This window comes from Mya arenaria, chromosome 3 (genome assembly GCF_026914265.1).
Source record: "Mya arenaria isolate MELC-2E11 chromosome 3, ASM2691426v1".
NCBI lineage: Eukaryota > Metazoa > Mollusca > Bivalvia > Myida > Myidae > Mya > Mya arenaria.
In genome coordinates this window covers 92,766,974-92,780,696 of record NC_069124.1, presented here as the reverse complement: position 1 = coordinate 92,780,696, position 13,723 = coordinate 92,766,974, and positions in this window count along the sequence as shown.

Genomic DNA, 13,723 nt, shown 5'->3' with positions numbered 1-13,723 from the left:
GAATTTATTTTAGTTAGTGGTAGGAGCGGTTTTTAAGTTGGTTGACAGTTGGGTTTTACTGTTATTTTATAATGATTAAAAAATGCAAATGGGTGGCGATTGCATGGGTGCTAAAAATGCTTTTCATGGTCGAATAGATAGTCTTCAATTTATCTTCAAAACATTATTTCGGAAGAACGACAAATATGTTTAATAACTGTTCCCGATTCGTTTACGTTTTCCGATTGGTTACTTGAAATATCTGAAATATCATGTGCCGGAAATGTAAAATGTGTGGACCGGTAATTATGTGAATGGGAATAATTATGTTTTATGTTGTTTTGTTATGTTTACTGCATTGATAAACCATGAGGTAATCTTTTTTCTTTAATCTAATCGATATTGGAATTAAATGTTCAACTAACTTTATTTGTTAATGTGTTGAAGGTGACATTAGTAAAATTTTATTGTCCCCGAGTTGTAACACATACCGGATGTTGCTATTTTTAGAACCAGAAGGTATTTTCCCGCTATTCATAGGTCAATAATGAAATTTTTCACATCGTAGTAGTTGGAAACTCGGGTGATGATTTTATCAAGAATATACGTTTAAAATAAGTAAGCACTAAAAGTGCACACTGACTGTTGATTACGATACACCTAACAATTTGAGTCATTACAGTAAAACATGGATTATAAGTGAATTATACGCGTAAGAGAAGATTTTCTGTCGAAAAAACGAATGTCAACAATCGGCATGGAACCACAGTGGCTTGATGACAAAGGCTCATTAAAGTCACAATAAAAAAATTCAACTAGCCAAAATTATATTTTATACATACTTGTACATGTATATCATCAATATAATACATTGCCATAAACATAAAATGAGATTTGAAAAAAAAATACCCCATACTGTAATATGAAACATTAATGAGGCTTTGTCATCAAGCCACTGTGCATGGAACTGGGATATTCGTATCAAAGGGCTATGTATGTAAGTATCTTTGAGTAGTTTTGTACGTTGATGTGTTAAAAAATGTTTGTTTTTTAATTTATCTTTGGAATTCTTAAATCATTTTTATTTGCTAAATGTTAAGACAGCGTGTTAATATTTCTACATACATGTACTATAATTATATATTATTATAAATATACATGTTACATCTACTTATGCACCAGTCAATTGTAACCACGCCCCCCACGCCCCCCCCCCCCAGGTCGGGGGTATACCGGGGATAGCGGGGGAAAAAGGACCGTGTTTTTACCTTCGAGGTGTCCCCGCAGTGAAATCATTTTTATTTGCTAAATGTTAAGACAGCGTGTTACCACGCCCCCCCACGCCCCCAGGTCGGGGGTATACTGTCTATTTATCTATCTTCCTGTACTGTCGAACCCTTTACAGGGACGTAGACATTTTTGTGCGCGTCAAGCCACAAAGATTGTTAGCAGAAGTTAAAAGAATTCCGGCCAAAATACAAATATAAAGGGAAGGGAAAACATTTGTTAGTGGTTTAAAAGGTTTAAAATAGGAGTGAAGAACAGGTTATGGTGAACTGTGTTCAATGGAGCTGACAGCAGCATTGAACTGTTCTAGGGTTTGAAGGAGGGGTACATCTGGGGAGAGATTATTCCATAGTACTATGGACCTGGGGAAGAAGGAGTACTTGTATTAGTCAGTTGTGGCAGAGATTAACCTATATGATAAGGGATGGTAATGGCGGGATTGTCTAGTAAAAGGGATGAGGAAATCTTGAATGGGGATTGCCACCAACTGGTTAGTAATTTTGTACATGAGGGACAATCTGGAGTCAATGCGCCGGAGATCTAGGCGGCGCCATTTTAGGGTGTGTAGCATGTCAGTGACACTGGAGATGCGGCCAAAGTCAGCCATCGCCCAACGCGCTGACATCCTCTGGACCGCTGCTATTTGGTCTATTTGAGTTTGAGTATACCGGGGATAGTTGGGGAAAAGGACCGTGTTTTTACCTTCGAGGTGTCCCCGCAGTGCCGGGTGAATGCGGTGGTGGGGCGTGGTTACAATTGACTGGTGCATTTTGCACCAATTGTAACCACGCCCCCCCCCCCCCAGGTCAGGGGAATAGCCGGGACTTTGACTTTCTGTCCAGCCAACCCCAGGTAAAATCCTCGTCCTGCGAGTATGAACTGATGGTCAAATCCCTGCCATATGCCCCCGCACCACAGGGAGCCTAGGTAAGGCATATTCCCCGCTATATTTTGCTCGAAGACAAAACCACTGCATTCACCCGGCACTGCAGGGCCACCTGAAAGGTAAAAACACAGCCCGTTTCCCCGGCTATCCCCGGCATAACCCTGGACCTGGGGGGCTATGGTTACAATTGACTGGTGCATTATGTACATGTTTCATATTTCTAAATGTACTTATGCACATTATTTATGTATATGATATGAGTATGTAATCTTTTATTTGATTGTTTTATCTTAGAAAAATATTAGACTTAAAATTGTGTTTAAAAATGATGTGTTTTGGTATGTGACCTATTTTTAACATACCATAATACATGAACATACCCATTATTTGTTTACAAACTGCATATTATCAAAATAAACCTGTAAGAAAAGACGTACATGGTTTAGGGCTGGAAGCCACGACAGCTTTGACAATAGCGACATTCATTTGCTTGGTGTAGGTCTTGTTAAAGCCCCGTACTGTTGTTAATCATTATCAACCATATGCACAACATTACTACACATTTGTGCTTACCAACTTACTCTTGGCTAAAACAGATATTAGTGCAGAATGTATAATTGATACATGTGCATTTGTCTTTCACAGTTGTAGTTTCTGCCGGTTGATAATCAGAAGTCTAATTTCTTTCAGGTAGGAAAATGACTGAATATTACTAAGTCAACAAATTGGGGTTATGAAGAATTCCAGCCTGCATTAAATACTATGTTGGATCATTGAGACAGATTTGACATCCATGTCATCCACAAGGCAGTCACATCTGATAGAGATGATGCGAGTATTTCATATAAAACATATTTGAGTTGGTGTTTGTTGTTTTATAAACTCAATGTACTCAATAATCAAGTGGTGGTGGTGGTGGTGGTGGTGGTGGTGGTGATGATGATGATGATGATGATGATGATGATGATGAATTTTATTGATAAATTTAGTAATTTTCTTTATATAATATCTACATGTTTGTATCAGCTTGTTGTTGTTTTTTAAATAATGTCCATAAATATTAAACTGTTTATATTTTATTTTGTATAGGTATGGCAGTTTTATTATCTATACTAATACGTTAGAAAGGCTTTTAAAGTACTTTTTTTTCCTTTACAGCACTAAACATTCTAGATGGGTAAAGAACCTGAAGGGGCATAAAAACCAAATCAGCATTGACTCAGCATTGAGTAATTATCATCTGTGCACACACACTACAAGTACAAACACATGGGAACAGACCAAACTCCAAATGTTGAAGAGTGAAGACTTATTGTGAAAAATTCTAAATGTAAGAATACCATTGACAAAATAAAACAAATAGACATCAATTACCTACAGAGATTGTTTACATGTTATAGTATTAAAAAGACAAATTTGTTGAGAACTTTCACTCTGACATTTTTGGAGGGGCATTACCGCCTACATGTACATAATGTTCTTGTTTCTTTACATATTTTTATTTGAAAGTACATTCATTGTTTTTAAATCTGAATTCTGAGTTAGTATCATACGTAAAATTCAATTATTTTAATGATTACAGTTTATAAATAAGTCCAATAAAGCTTTATCAATTTTTACAAGAAAAGGGTTGATTTTTAAGCATTTTATTAGCTATAAAAATGTATGGTTACATGACATTATGTATATTTTCTTCAAAATTGAACGGTAAACTATCATAAAATGTCTTTTAAATTGTTCATTAGACATCATAGAAAAAATTTAAAATGATTTCAGCAGGTTGTCTTATTAGTAATTATTTTTTATGAATTTATAAAACTGCTTTATATTTTCAAACATCGAAATACTGCTCTGTTCACAAGACTCACAAGATCAATAAAAATTATTATTTTTGCATGTGTATCAATAATGCTGTTCGGTTGAACTTATGTTTTCTGTTTACTGAAGTTTATTTCACCAGAAACTGTTGTGTTTATTTCATAAGCTCGGATAATGTGAAACAGAAATCAAATATAGACAAACTATTTACTTGTCGCTCTTTGCAGCCCTTGGAGTTTAGGGTTGGGTGTAATGAAACTTAAATAAAAAATTTAATTCACTGTAAAATATCTTCAAAATTTGGATAAAAGTCCCATAGTGTACCTTGATAATTATGTTGTCGGTGAGAGCTTTTATTAAAGTGTGTATTACTTTAATACCTTAATTCAGTTTAAATAATTATGGCCTTTAATGATTTTTGTTTTCATATAGATTTCCTGTTATATTGAGCTTTGTCAATTTTTTTGTTGTTTTGTATTATGTACAATTACTACTTCTATTTCCTAACTTAAATTTTTTGTCTCATTTGTCAATTGAATTGGTACATATTTCATATAAAGTGAAAAAAACACACACTATTTTTAAAGATGCACTCTTACTCCCAAACAATAGACTTATCACAATTAATATCATTGTTTTGATTTTTCAAAATGGGTTGATAGATGTCAACAACAATGTTTCTAATAAAGGATTTTGAGTTCAATTTGCTTATAAGAATGAACATAAAACATGGTATTTCTGCCTTGTGATACTATAGTAGACCACAGTAAATCTTTTAGCAATCACCAATCATTTAATATTTGTCATGCTTTCTGCTATTATAAACAGGGTCACAAGCGTGTTATAAATCAGTAAACAATATTTCAGTAAATGCATTATTTAGTAAGTAGTTATTGTTTTATCAGTCAATTTGATGTGTGTTATAAGTACAATTATATGCAGGGCTTCCATTAAAGGAAGTTTGAAAGTATATTACTCCTTAGAAATGGGTTAAAACTTTCAAAATTAATTTCTAGGAAGTACAAAAACTTCCATAATTTTGAAGAAAACCACCAAAATAGAAAGCCTGGAAGTTCAAAATATTCAAACCTTGTGTCAATATTACTTTTATGGTCACTATTTCAATCAGTCTTAAGATAAAATGATTTATTATAATATAAGTCTTTAAATTTGGCAAGGTAAAGTTACAAATTACTTGATTTTTAACATTCTAATTGAAAAATAGTGTAAAAGATATTGTATTCGGGAGATTTTCACATTTCTGTGTAAAACTTCCAAAATTGATGGACAGGAAGTTTATACTTCCAGTTTTAAATTCTTAATGGAAGCCCTGTTATATGTATTGATTTCAAATAAGAGTTTCAGTTTAAAGATGCTCATTTAAAGATAATGAACAGACACACAAAAACTAGACACATTTGATACTAATTGTATGAATGATTATTGTTTAGGTGACCTCTGATTTGTTTTAGAGATATTCATAAATGGGTGTTATTCTTTGTTGTCTTCAGTTTCTTATACATTTAAGGATTTTTATAATTGCTTTTCTGGTATATATTTTTTAATGCAAATGAAAACACACTATAAAGTAGACACATTTGATACTAATTATATAAATGATTATTGATTACATGTACTCTGATTTGTTATGAAGATATTCATAAAGGGGTGTTCTTCAGGTTATTATACATTTTGGACTTGATTTAGTATTGCTTTTCTGGTATATATTCATTTAATGCACAAAGAAATTATTTTAAGTGTTCAGTATCACTTTCACACATTGTTTACTATTATTTTGTGCATATTTGGCCTATTTTTGCTTATATGTGCATTGTTGTATTTCAAAACCTTTGTGAAAAATAGAAACAGTATTATTTCTTTCATGCATAGTCTGATACATATTCAGTTTGTATGCATTATTTTTTTCAAATATGATAAAAATAATGCATACAAACTGAATATGTGTAATATTATTTGAAAAATTTGCCGTTGTCCTATAAGACACATGCTTTTTTGTGTTAATATCACTATCAACTAAAAACATCCATTTTCAACCTATCTTTACCATTTAAATGGAGATGTTAACATTATAACTCCATTAACCAGTTTTTTATGCAATTTGTCCAATTTCATACACTTTAGTATTAATTAACAGCTAAAAACAAGGCATGTTATGTTATAAATGCATTTCATCTAGTAAACAATGTTCTCTTTTTATATAACAGTTCAATAATTATGTTCTATTTATGTTTGTAACTTTCATACGAAATGATAATGTTTATTAAAGTACTACAAAAATTGTTATTTCATGTCACTTCTTCATGATGAATTCCCCATATAATCAGGAAACTTATTCTTCCCTTCAAGTTTTCATTCCAGCTTGGTGACTTTGCCCCCTCCCCCTAAATGATTAGAACTGCAGTGTACAAGAACAATAACCCTATTTCAGCGAATTGCAAGAGTTATTCCCTTTGTTCCTTTTCCTGTCCGTAGCATAACAAGAAAACTACTTTTTGGAATTTCATTAAACATCATTCAATGGTAAAGCACAACAAGAGGAAGTGCAGTGCACAATGACTATAGCTGTATTTCAGCTAATTACATAATTATTGCCCTTTGCCTCTTTTTCTTGACCAGAGCATTACTTTCAAAAAACTTATGGTATTGAAATAAAACTTGGTATATGGATAGGTGGCAATGACAAAAAGTACAGTGCACAAGCACCCTAATTCTGTCGTGTTTATTAATGTACCACAACCCTAATGAAATATTCAACTTGAAACTCTTCAATTTCAATGCTTTTGCCTATGTTGTTAAGCAGAATACTACAAATATTTTGAGAATTTTATGGATGCGGTTCGATGCATTGTAATATGCTTGTTGGCCTTGACATTCCTTGGTTTTCAACATAACAAATGCATAAACGATTAAACGGCGCCCTTTGATGCTTTGCATCAATGGTCTTTCTTGTCATGTATTTACCGGCAACTGGCTTTTGTCATGTGGTGAAAGGTTCACAATAGACGTATTAGTTTGAGGTTTAGCAAATTACTTGAACAAAAGCATGTTCTAACTGAAGTAGAGCTAACGTAAGCCGATCGTAATGCTGAGTGCAAGTTTCCTCTCTCTTATCACTTTTACATTCCGATGGTAAAAAACTCGAATGGGAATTACACCGAAATACCAGGCATATGGTTTAGAGAACAATAGTAACGTGGGTTGTTTTATCACTACGCGTTCAGTGGAAATGAACTAATACGTTCCAAAATGACCGTTCCCTTGGTACCGCTCGTTTTGGAAGCAGTGTTGCAGAGCGCCTTCCAAGTCTTAGTGATGAAACTGAACAAGAATGGTTTCTAGATGTCCATCGGGAGCAATTCTGGTACTTCACGAGCCTATTCTGTATTGAATAATGTTGCGATATTAACTCTTTAAGAATATGAATTGCCTTTCCTAAAAATATTCAGGGAAAATATCTTCATTTTCCCATCGTAAATCTTGATATTTTGTCTTTCTCTGATGCATGGTGTAATCGCAAAATGTTCAGTAGTTACTTCAAAGAAATATCATAGAGCGAAACTGGTCCATTACTTCTGGTATATTATATTAATACAGTTGTTTAGATAATAGAAACTAAAACAAATATCTGTGGATGTACCTCGAATCGATCTGTTTTCACAAGTTAATTGATTTCATCCACTTTCCTTACATTTAAATGAAATTCAATCGTTTGTTTCGCATAAAAGAACTTTCGAGTTTCATAGCGATAACAAACAGGATGATAATAAAAGTATAACATTTTTAGAGGATGACGATTTGTGGCAGAAACATTTCGCAAGTGTAATATTAAATGCATTTTTGAATTTAAAATAAAGCATAAGTTCGCACATTTAACAAAAGCATGTTCTTCTTTCCGTTGCAAAATATATGTTAATAGAAATACCGCTTAGAGCAGGTCTGCATATAGATGACATTAACTTTTCAAATTGGTGTAAAGAAGGCTATCTACATACACTAAACAAAATTCCTAACCGTCCACCTATGTAATCTTCTAATATTCCTTTCCCTGTGAAATAGGCCTAATTACAAATTAGTTTCCCAAAAAGACCATTACATCGTACACATGCTGTGAAAACTTGGTTCACATATTTCGCGTTGTCAAAAAGATACAGTGTCTCTAATGACAACACCCTCAATCATAACGGTCACAAAATCTAACAAAGCGTGTAAAGGATAAAAAATAAAAAAAAAAACCACCCTTAGTCACTTTAAAATGGTATTACATCATATGTGAGACTGAAACACAGTCATCAACGGCTTAATTAGTTCAAATGAATGTTCAACTTTAACATAACCATCTATGTGAAACAAAGCCTGAGTCAAAAGATTGCTAAAAATACAAAAACAATGAAAACTTTGATTCCCTATGGAATTTGCATAGTTATTTATTTTCCTTGTGACTTTTGGATTTACAAGTAACTGCATATGAACTGTTTTCTCTGCCGTTTATGCTTCGATTTAGCTGAATTTTTCAAAGAATATTGCCACGAGATGGCGGATATCGAATACTGAACTGTATATTGATTATACTTAATGCACTTTTCAAGAAGGTTACCTTACTAAGTGGCCGGTTAGGAATTTTGTTTAGTGTATACAAGATTTAAAATAGTTCAAACGCAAATATGTACATGCTAAACATACTTATAAAAAGTTTAACTCCACACATATTTGTTCTTTAGGGGTATAATCGTATCTTCCTACTTAAATGGCAAAATTATAAGCGGCCATCTTGTATTTCGTAAAGGAAACTCTATATTTTAAAATATTGATGTTATTAAAGTATGATTCTAGTGCACACTCGTGATTTTACGAACAATAAGATAAATTTACCAATGTTGAAAATTCATTTCTAATAGTCTTTGTTTTATAACAAAAAAATGGAATATTATTTTCGAATCTGCTTTTCCATAAATATTTAAAACGCTTACGCTCATGAATTTAAATATTAAGTTATATAAAGTAGACATTCAAACAGCAATCGCATGGATCATTAACTCATAGTTCTGTTCTTGATATGAATAAGAATTTTTAAAATGCAGTGCAGTATGAATAATATTTGAATACGTACGTTACCAAGAAAGTACCGCTTTTATATGTGTAGATTGCGAATGTCTATACATACATTAAGCATTCAAACTGGACTATATACTAGAAATAATAAGTCCACGTAATGTTGTTATATTTGTTGTGATCAAAATTATATTGAAGATGAGTTCCACTGTGTGTATTTATTTGTCTACTTGGCTGGCAAGATAGGGAACACCAAGACGTTGGGCGGCCCCATAACTGCGAAAGTTAACAACTGGCGGGACGAAGCAAAGAAGTTTAAATTCAACAAAAACTCCAAATGCCACAATGAAGCAGTGGAAAGACACGTGGCACTTGAGTACCAGGTCCGCGTGCCAATTCCCTGGATCATTATATTTGTGTGCGTATATATATACAGTCAGACTGGTTTTAAGTTACAGATTTCGACGTATTTAACAGCTAAAATATCCGATCAGCTGAAAAATACTTAGTTGGATATGACAGTGATCGACGATTTATGCATAAAGAGTCGCCGTCTTGTAAGGCATAGGCAACAGGGAAGGAACTGCTCGCCTTTGGAAATAAAAAAATCCATATCATATTGTTGCATAAAATCTTCCGATTAATATTTGGATCATCTAATAAATGAGTGTTTTAAGTTACGTACTTTGCGTTTTCTTTGCTGCATACAGATATGTAATGTTACATAAAACAACGCAATGTTTTATCTGCCTTTAACTACAAAAGAAAGCTGAGCCAGTTTCGATTTAATGTTTTTTTGTGCGGGCCATTAAGAGAAAATATACCGGAAAGTGATTTATGTATAAGTACCGGCGGTAATGTCGACGAAACCCCTATTTTGGATATGAATGTAAGGTTAAATTTGAATTTTCCAATTATTTTTTTCTGTTGTAAATTATTGTCTCGGCTTCTAAATTAAGGAGTTATCCCAATTATTACTTTTTTGCAACTTAATTACGTTATCATTATCATTTCGTTCGTAAAATTACTTATCCTGTTTTAGCTGTAGCAATGTTGTTGTTTTTTATCTGTGTTAAGGCTCCAATTGAACAACTGTCATCAGTTTATAAAGAAAACACCAATGAACCACCAGTTTTTTGAACGGACCGTTTATGTAAGGTGAATATCACAAAAAGCATATAATCGCATATTAGTTTGCTAAACACAACCAACGTTTCAGAAAGTATTATTTTATCTTCTATTACTATGTGCGCAACGTCTGCAAAGCTTTTTTTCTAAAATACAATTTTATATACTTTAGCTTAGTCGAGAGTATGGTCGATTCTTAAAGAGAAAGCTGGAAACCAAGCTGGGGATTCATTCAACAATGACAGAGTTGATTTATATTTTGTTTTATGAATTTTGTATCCTCTTTGAACTGCCTTTATTCTAACGCTCATATATCATATGTTATTTGATTCCATGTATCATGCGTTTCAAAATAATTAAATGATTTTCAGACGATTGATGCAGATGTTGCGAGAGTCACTTCCAACCAACTGGTCACCAATCGCGGAATGAACATCCACTACAGAAAGTAACCGAGTATGTTCTGTTTTTCAAATAATAACAACTAGTAGTTCCATCAGTTGTTTGCCGGTCATGCATTCGGAGTAAACAAAATGCAGGTGTTTTTTGTGTTCGTTTTGTCAAAATATGTATGCGTATGTTCCACTTCGCCAAGCTGTGTTCAGGAAATTGACGAGTCTTGGTCTGAGGATGACGTACGAGCAGCCGCAAGGAATGTACTGGCTGGTAAGGGCAGCCGCAAGGAATGTACTGGCTGGTAAGGGCAGCCGCAAGGAATGTACTGGCTGGTAAGGGCAGCCGCAAGGGAATGTACTGGCTGGTAAGGGCAGCCGCAAGGAATGTACTGGCTGGTAAGGGCAGCCGCAAGGAATGTACTGGCTGGTTAGGGCAGCCGCAAGGAATGTACTGGCTGGTAAGGGCAGCCGAAAGGAAATGTACTGGCTGGTAAGGGCAGCCGCAAGGAATGTACTGGCTGGTAAGGGCAGCCGCAAGGAATGTACTGGCTGGTAAGGGCAGCCGCAAGGAATGTACTGGCTGGTAAGGGCAGCCGCAATGAAATGTACTGGCTGGTAAGGGCAGCCGCAATGAAATGTACTTGCTGGTAAGGGCAGCCGCAAGGAATGTACTGGATGGTAAGGGCAGCCGCATGGGATGTACTGGCTGGTAAGGGCAGCCGCAAGGAATGTACTGGCTGGTAAGGGTAGCCACAAGGAATGTACTGGCTGGTAAGGGCAGCCGCAAGGAATGCACTGGCTGGTAAGGGCAGCCGCAAGGAATGTACTGGATGGTAAGGGCAGCTGCATGGGATGTACTGGCTGGTAAGGAGCCTCCTTGCCCTTCACTTTCTGCCACTGCAACACATAGAAATCGCTTTCTGTCCCCTTCAAGCGAAGGCCACATCCCCAAACTTGAGATTCTCTGTGAATACATAGAAGACCAATGGATGTCCAACTCTTGGTTGACGGTGCGCGAGTGGTCTTTTTATTGTCAGACTATCAGGACAAACAATGACTGCGGAGGTAAATTAAACTCCACTTATTACATTAGGCATTCTAGTCTAGTAGCAATAAACGTTCAGTAGCACCAACTTAAGATTATGTGCAACTATATATACTGTAACTGCAAATTTGATACATCTTGATTACTTGCTTATACCAATATACAAATATATAGAATTTGGGGATGGTATAGACGGGTCACACAGTCGGACGCCAAATACAGCTTACGCTTGAGCACATCTTGTCTCGCCCGAACCGGACAGTGTTCAGGGATTTAGTAGTAAGCTGCAAAGCCTGTGGACATATTAATGTATTATAATATACCTCGCATAAATCTGTCCCTTCTTTGTATATACAAACTCGATCGGTCCGTATATCACTGTATTTAGATGAAAATATATTTGTATGACGTAAGCGGTCCATATTACATTTTGGCGAGGTCCGGACCGGCCAAAAACATAATATGGACCGCTGACGTCATACAATTGGTAAGTGCGGCTTGCTATTTTCTCAACGGCGAAAACTTGTCGCAAGTAAACATTATTAGCTTTGTTTAATAAAACCCATTTAAATCGCTTTAAAAATATTGAATTGTAATGAAAAGTGTTCGGTATAATATAAGAAATATAACACACCACTTCGGGCCATATGGAATTATAGGGACCGGGTCAGCCCCCGAAGGTGAATAAACCTCGGCTAACGCCATGGTCCATATACACCTTCGGGGGCTGACTGGCCGGTCCTTATAATGTCATATGACCCTCAGTTGTGTGTTATATTTCTTAAATATATAAAAAAAAAGGAGAAACGTTATTGTTAAACGTTTCTTCAATACCCATTCCATTTCAGATCTATTTGGAGTTACGCGTTGGCTACACTATTAATCAACTAGAGATCCAATCTTTACAAGCTTTCATGTTTATTTTTATTGTTAACTCGTAATTGTATTTCCAAATGATTATCATAAATTGCTTTTGAATTTCAAATTAAATGCCTGAAAATGAACGTGTCATTTTACTGACATGGCTTATAATTTAAGAAGAAAATATCCAAAAATGTATATTAATTTGTGTTAAATTCAGAACTACCGAGATAAATTTAGGCGTTAATACCTACAAAAAATGAAACAGTAAAGATATTTAATTTAGCAACATTCAAAGCGATTTTGTCCATAAGTTTCTATTCACTTGGAAACATATACGATTAGGGGATTCACCTATGGTCACAGATTCCTATTGAATATAAAGCGAGTGCGAGAAATGGAAATAAAATCGTTTGAAACAGACCTAAAGTAATATTCCCAGTCGAAACTTCAAAATGCGTTTGATTACAACCACGAATAATGGATTCGAAAAATCAATCGAACGATACAATTGTTGATAAGAAGGGGCCAGGGTAATATTAGATTATCCATTGATTTACTCTTTTTTTCAATTCTTAAATTAACCAAGCCAATTCGACACTTTTTTGACAGTGCTAAACTCCAGCGTTAGTCAGGAAGATTTAAAAAAAAATATGGTTGTTTTAATTTAATTCACTCTGACCATAGTTTTAGACTTCATGTTTCTTGACCAGGTCTATTGGGCTTTTGTTTGTAAGTTTTCCAATTTCGGTCACGTGATCAATCAGCTGTTCCCGACATATTTCAGGATTGGAAGAGGGTCACCTCGGCCAATAGTTGGTAGTTATCTTTAATATTTCGAGGGTTCTGTTAAACATCTCTTTTGGTAAGAAGTATTTGTATTTTATATGCAATTAGATATTCTATTTTTGCAATGAGTTGACATTTATTCTAAATGTACTAATTGTTTATTTGACGTTTTTCTCACACGTTTATACGGATTTCCAAGAATTCAAGTTGGCGGCAAATTCTAAATTAATTGATAACAAGATCATTTGCAATTACTTTCATTCTGCTTTCACACATTTTAAATACACCTTCTTACAGCTAACCGGTGTGCATCTTCCTACAGACTAAGCGGTTACTTTCCTATAACACTCACAGTGGATATACATGTAGTGTTTGTCATTAGACGCGGGAGGCCGCGTCTATAGGGATTGCCAATGGGGAAGTGTATACGGATAAATTTTAGTTATGAAAAAAAGATTTGTTAAT